Below are 7,794 nucleotides of genomic sequence, written 5' to 3' on the forward strand. Positions count from 1 at the left end.
ACCACAAGCATGGTGTTCCTCACAGTAAAATGCTTCTAACACCCTTAGAATGAGTGTAAATGTATCAGCTGAGAATTTAGGGGAAATTGTCTTTACAAGTCTAAAATTCAGAGTGCATTGACATCACATCAGCCATACTTGGGCTAGAAGGTGCCCATGTGAAGGTGAATTGAGCATCTACGGTAGTTGTAGAAGATACATTTGACTCCCATTATTTATTTTAATTGTATTGGGAACCTATATGGTGTGATCAAAATGTCCTGTAGCCTACTTCATAAAAAAGGGCAACAAAAAAGACAAGCCTGGGAATCGAAAGTGTGACTGAAAATGTAAGGTCCCTTCCCTAAACTCTGGACTTCAATTAATCCCCTAACAAAATAAGAAACCGAAGCTGAGTGACGGAACCAAAACAAAACGCGCACACTGATTGGTCGGAGCTGCCTTGTAATCTGATTGGCTGGAGATGAGGCAGGGTACATTTTTTCTAAACGTTTCATAATTCGCTTTCTGGTTCGTGTCTCCCAGGTGCCAGTAAATACAAGCGGGGCAAGTAAATACAAGCGGTGCACAAGTTTGTAATATATTTGTGAACCACAAAAATACATTTGTGAAACAAGAATTTATTTGTGAATCACACAAATGTATTTGTGAATCACATAAATATATTTGCAAACATTATGAAAAATAACTACCATAGGGTTGACGGTAGATCTGTTTCAAAATCAATTTTGATTTGTGTCAGCAGTTTCATGGTTCGTGTCTCTCTCGCCAGAATGGTTCGTGTCTCAGGTACAAGTAAATACGTTTAGTTTGTGAGTTTTAAATATATTTGTGAACCACAAAAATACATTTGTGAAACAAGAATTTATTTGTGAATCACCAAAAAACATTTGTGAGACAAGAATTTATTTGTGAACCACACAAATGTATTTGTGAATCACCAAAAAACATTTGTGAAACATGTGGTGTATATTGACAAGTATTGAAACAGATCTAACCCCATACCTGACTGTCCAGTTGTTGCCCCGCGACGGAGCCGGCTCTCCTCACCTGCTAGTTCAGCTTGTTGGTTTCCCCAGACCTGATGCTGCCTCCCCAGCAGACGACAGCAAAGAACAGTGTGCGGGCTACAACAGAATGGTAGAACATCCTCAGCAGCCTGCTACACACACCTAAGAACCTGAGCCTCCTGAGGAAGAACAGTTTGCTCTGTCCTTTCCTGTAGAGGGCCTCAGTGTTGTCAGTCCAGTCCAGTTTGTTGTTCAGGTGCACTCCAAGGAACTTGTCTGAGTCCACCATCTCAACCTCCTCCCCCTTGATGGAGTTGGGGGTTGGAGGCCTCCTGTTCTTTCTGAAGTCCACCACCCATCTCCTGACCACGTCCCTGTACTCCTCATCGTCTGCCCTGATCCAGCCCACAATAGAGGACTCATCCGAGAACAAAGGTGGCATGCACCAGAGTTGTGGCTGAAGTCAGAGGTGTAGAGGGTGAACAGGAAAGGAGACAGGACTGTTCCTTGGCGGGCAACTGTGTTGCTAATCACCACGTCGGACAGGCAGCCCTGCAGGCGGACATACGAGGGGTGTTGAGTTGCCTTCTGGCCTCACGGGGGTGGGGGTAGGGGCTGTGTCGAACCTCTTAAAGAACTGGTTCAGCCCGCTGGCACATTCTTGACCCCCCTCCACAGTTGGGCCTGAAGGACCCAGCCCAGTGGTTCTCTTCATCCCCTCCCACTCTTCCTTGGTGCTGCTCAGCTCCAGTCTGCTCTCCTCCCTCTCTCTGCAGCTCCCTCTTCAGCTCCTTCTGGACTGACCTGGCCTCCTCTCTGTCCTTCACCATAAAGGCCCTCCTTCTCCTGTTAATTAGGGCTTTAATGCCCTTATTAATCCATGGTTTGTGAGGGAAGCAGCGCACCATTTTAGTGGGTATGATGCATTCCTTGCAGAGCCAGACCTAGTGTGTCGTGCAGTAGCAGAGAACAGAGAGTAGCTGGCCTTCACTTCAGCTCATGCTAATTTGCTCAGTGCAATGGTGAAAAAATAATGATAATATTTAACTTTAGCATTGTACTATAGTGTTTATCATACTACCATGATTCGTCATATTCTCCCATGCTGTGACAGGGTACATTCATTTATACCATGGTACATCCCTTGTTGTACCACAATACATACTAGTTTACCATGGTACTTTACATTCATCTGTACATCGTACATTTCATGTTGTACCATGGTACATACTATAGTGTACCATGGTACATTCATTTATACCACTGTACATCCCTTGTTGTACCACGATACATACTAGTGTACCATGGTACATTCAGCTGTGTCATAGTATATACCACGTTATACCATGGTACGTACCGTGGTATAGTATGGTAACATTTCTTATTGGTAGCAAAAGTACATTAGCTTAAGCGCACTGACCTACAGCAACGTGCAGCAAGAATATATAGCCTACTATTGTATGTATAATGGGAGGTGCACAAGAGGACGGAACTCTTGTCCTACACTTACAGTACACCTCTAGAGGGATGTTGACCCCCACAAGAACATGAACTTTACCACACAGAACTATTCAGCAACAAACACCACTCACACTGATTTAACCTGCAGATTTATACAAATACATATTATTTCAGGTTTCAGCTTTCCTAATAATGCAATACACATGATTTCTTCGTCATATACATTTATAATATGACCACAACAAATTATTAACTTATATCAGTAAAACGGACAGTATTTTGACCTCATGCACAAATGATGCCAATATTGACCAATATGTTCCACCACTTAGATTTTCATGGAGATTTGGTATGTTACCTGGGAAGGTTTCAGCTCAGGTATGTTAAATAGGAAGGGTTTCGTGTTTTTCAATTCTGTTGCAATTAGTCCTGGGTCGAGTGACATTTTCCCACAGATTGCCTATAGCCTAAAATGAACGGAATGGAGGAAATGAAGATATTTGACACCACCTCAAAGACTGAAACGCAATACTTAGGTTATGTCCCTGAAACAGTTTCCACCCCTCCCAACGTCATATAGAATTTCAGCATCACATAGCAGCGTGTGAATAAGGCGATGTGCTGAAATATGACGCTGAACACCTGCAGGTCCATGATGTCCTCCCTATAGTGTAGCCTTGTTTGGGCCCTGGGGCCCCACTCATCGCCTGGGCAAGAAACACCAGGCTAGAATCACCACTGATAATTCATGTGATTGTAGCTGCCTGTTCAAAACCTTTAGGAATGTTAAGGAGCGTCAACTGCTGCTGAGTTTTTGTTTGTTCGTTTATTCACTAACACTAACTATTACTGAAACGTCCCACATTTTGACAGGCTCGTTATCTGACCCTGACCCCCGAGCCATCTGATCTTCTGTGGTTCTTTTCACAACGAGAGGATCTAGTCCATCACCATGGAAAATATTGCGGGACCTGAAACGTGATCGTTGTGGCTCGTGTTTCTCTTGGCATCGTGCTCGGAGACCATGGTCCATCCAGGTCTGAAAGTGTCTTTTACTAATGTAGGACTTTTTAGTTTCAACACCAACTGTTGCATCTGCTGTGTGTCGTGTGGCTTTTGTATCGTATGTCTGTAATTGTGTCCCTTCTTAGCCAGCGTTCACTTAAAAGAAATGTGCTTTTCTCTGGTTAAATAAAGGATAAACCAGGCCAGGTCCAGCCTGGTTTATGTGCCTTGCTGGCTTTCTTTCTGTTCAGGACCGGTAGGAAGGAAGCTAGTCATGCCTCTGAAATTACTGTGAATTTAAATGACATGAAATAATGTCTGATAAATTAAGATAGGTCTTGTCGCTTGGAAACATCAGTTCCAATGCTTCCAATGCTATTGCAATCCTGTACAATAAGAGCGAGATAGCCAGTTAACTCATGAGCTCACAACAACTAGCAGTTGATAGTGGCGTGATGGCGAGACTCCGCCCCCTCGGGTCAGAGCTGGTCGTGGACCCTGTGTCTCTAGCCCACTCGAGGGCTGAGTTGTGGGATCCATGGTGTGGCGGCGAGACTCCGCCCCCTCGCGTCGTATTGGGTCGGGGGCTGTGGAGCCCTCTCCAGGCTACCCACCTGCCCCCACCGGTGAAGACCGTGTTTCTCTAGAACTGGAACTGTCTATCTAAGCCTGTTGCTGCCCTCCTGTGACCGAAAACGGTAAATGCTCTTGTGGTAGCAACATAGAACTGCAGGTTCTGGGACCACTGCCTCTTGTGGTAGCAACATAGAACTGCAGGTCAACAACGGGACAAAGGGAAAAAGGGAGTGACGACTACTGGACATTAGGGGTGTGCTGAGAGGCAACTATTTGTATTTGACAGCTAATTATTCGTATTCGTATTCTGACAAAACCGGAAGTCGGTTCAAAATGGTTTAAACTGAGGGGAAATGTCATTTCTTTAGCCTAATATTAATTGGCATTGCAATTGCTGTGCTTTCAACGCATCAGAATTGCTGTTTATATATATTATTATTATTATTATTATTATCATTAATTATTAAGTATAATTCCTCATCATCATCCTCCTCATCATCCTATATGACATCATATGCCTCAACATAATTGATTGTACTAGGCGATCTGAATTTAAATTGGTTATCTGGTAACTCTGCTAGGTTGAAAGACCTGTGCCTAGAGTTAAATTTAGTTCATTTGATTTCTTCACCAACCAGGCCAAACCTAGATGATCTGTCTAGATCCACTTTAATTGATCTTATTCTAACAAATAGATCACACAAATATCTATCTAGCGGTGTCCTTGCACAAGGTTGTAGTGATCATTGCCCAATTGTTTGGGTTAGGAAAGCTAAAGGAATTAACACTACGATCGGCTTGTTGGTGCCTGGAATATTGTGTGCAATATGGCTGAATATTTATCAGATTTTGAGGATATAGAAGATGACTTAGAATATGATGGAAGCCGATCGTAGCGTAGAGAATGTGAGCCGCGAGTGTAGCCTACAGACGGAGAATAGCCAGTCTGCACGCTGTGCGCATGCGTGCTGGAGCAAGTGGGGAAGCTTTATTTTGTTTCTAAAGATGTTTCTAAAGATCATATTATAGAGGCATGTGAAAACCACAACAAGCCCTCGCTCTATGTAAGGACAACTAGCGATTCATAAAGACAGATTGATGAAAACAACCGTTTGGCGGCAGAAAATACATTTTTTAGAAACTGCATTCTCGGTGCCGTGTCCACCGCCATTACATGGATATACTTGGCTCGGGCTGGATTTTACATTTCTTCTACAGGCCTCCGAATAACACCAAAGTTATTTTGGTGAGTCAAACGTCTTATAATATGCCGTAAATAAGGTCCAGGTTGTTGAAAAGGAGCCTTCTCCTTTGAGTTGAGCAGTCTTGTTTCTATGAACAAGTTCAAGGATCTTTTAGGTAGCGTCTGTAAAGAGGTATGTACATGTTTTGCTTAATAGTGTTTTATTGTGACTATGTATATTTTATTTATACATGTTGTTCAAATGCTTTGTTTTATTTATTTACTGTATGCATTTAATGCAAATGTTTTTATTTTGTTTTTCTTATATATTTATTATGCTTTAGGGCATCATTTTAATCGAGGACTTTGCCTTCAATTGACTTCCCTAATTAAATAAAAGTCTCATATCATATCTGCATGTTTTTATTTTAACAAACTATGAAGTGTCAGAACCCCACCACCACCCTTAACTGGGGGACATACAAATCTATACAGACATATATAGACATATAAATCTATACATTTAGTTAGAAACTAAATGAAAAAAAGTCCTCATAGCAACTTTGCTAGAACAGCTATAGTAGCTCTATTTCTCCCATAATATCTAATATATTATCTGCAACCATTTGACACAGGCAGCGCGGTGTACTAGTAATGGTTTTCACAAACCCAGCAATAAACATGTATTACTATAAATATAATTGAAAAGATTAACATTTTACACTCAAACCAATAAACTAAACTCTAAACTAATACATGCCTCAGGAGTCCGTAATCCAAAGTTTCTGCTTTCTATTTCCTTTCCCAAACAAATCGGAGGGGTCATATCATGTCACTGCTTCAGCACAACCATTAAACACAAATTATATAGGTCTATTCAAATTAGGATCATGTGTGAGCCACTACAGTAACGCAGGCCTAAATGGTTCAAAAAAGCGTGCGCCTCTAGAACGCGCTCGGGCCTATGTGCTAGAGACTATGGACGAAAATAACATTACAAATGTTCAATAAACAATATTCCAACAACCCAAATATTCAATTTATAAGATACATATTCAATCAATCATGCATTTGCACAGCAAATATGACATAAAGCCAAATTAAATGTAGCCTAGGCTATATATAATAAGCTGAGGAAAATGAGTCGCTCCAAACTTTCTCTCCCTCTCCGCGTTTAGACGTCTAGACAGACAGCAGGTGCGAGACTGCAAGCGCGTGCGCCTCTCTCTCTCTCTCTCTCCCTCTCTCTCTCTCTCTCCCTCGTCGTGTCATGTCAACAAGCAGAGAGAACGTGCGCGTATCGCTCGCTCATACAGTATTTGACTGTTCTCCCCCCTCCCGAATATTTTTTCCAATATTCGTACAAATTTACTATTTTCTGTACTATTCGTACAAAAACTACTATTTGTGCTCATCCGAATACCGTATTCGTATTCGGGCACACCCCTACTGGACATTTGCTATTCTAGCTGCGCGGCCAGCCACTCACAAAAAGATACAGATCCCTTGACAAAACAAAGGCCAACCTCCACAATACACCCCAATTTACCCATGAATCCACTCTATCCAATATAAACTGTTTACGCTATAAACAGTGGAGAAGGAAGTCCCTTTGTATGCTTTGAAATATAATCCAGCTTCTCTTATTACCACCTGTGTGGACCTCGCCTTCCTCTCCGAAACTCTAGTAAGGCTTTGAAAATTAAATGTTTGGCAAGAATCCAGCCACAAAATGTGCAACAAAGTACCCACAAGTTAATCCTAAATACCAGCTGGTTGTGAAGTCAAGTCAAGCGATATTGATATCAAAACTATGATGATGATTTTCTGCTGTAATGGAACAATTTATCAGTTATTTGCTTAAGCCTGATCCATTGAGAAACTAGAGCCTCATTGGTTGAAAACTTACACCAGGGCTCAGCTGGTCAGGAACCAATCAGAGCTCAACTGGTCAGAAACCAAAGAAAAAGACAGAACACACAAGACAAGATCTACAATCAGTAACTTACTTTTAACAATGAATAACAACGATATCTGTTGGATGTACAGTAGACATTGTGAGAGCAATAAACATTTCCATAATTATGTTATGGCACCCTTCCTTTCAGTGAATGATTCTGACAAACAGTCCTTCATAAACACCAAAGCTAAGCATCAGTCCTTCATAAACACCAAAGCTAAGCATCAGTCCTTCATAAACACCAAAGCTATCCATCAGTGCCTCCATTCTGCGGGCGGACAGACCCTGCCACCTAGGGAGCGCCCCAACAATGACTCCACTACAGAGCTGGTGGAGGAGTTTCACATGGAGGGAGGGCCAGTGAGATCAATCACATTAAAAACACATTTAATGGCAAGACAAGGATATATAACAAGGCCTACACTCAAAATGACAATACATTATGACTAATAATTAATCTAATTAATCAATGATTCAGTTTAGCAAAAAATAAATCTCAGATTTTTGTTCTGAGAGGTACAGCAGCTCGAAGGGCCGAACAGATGGTTTGCTTTGTGACGTCATGGCAGTCCCATGGGGGGGGGGGGGGGGGGGCGATC

The sequence above is a fragment of the Borostomias antarcticus genome (genome assembly GCF_949987555.1).
Source record: "Borostomias antarcticus genome assembly, chromosome: 22".
Classification (NCBI taxonomy): Eukaryota; Metazoa; Chordata; class Actinopteri; order Stomiiformes; family Stomiidae; genus Borostomias; species Borostomias antarcticus.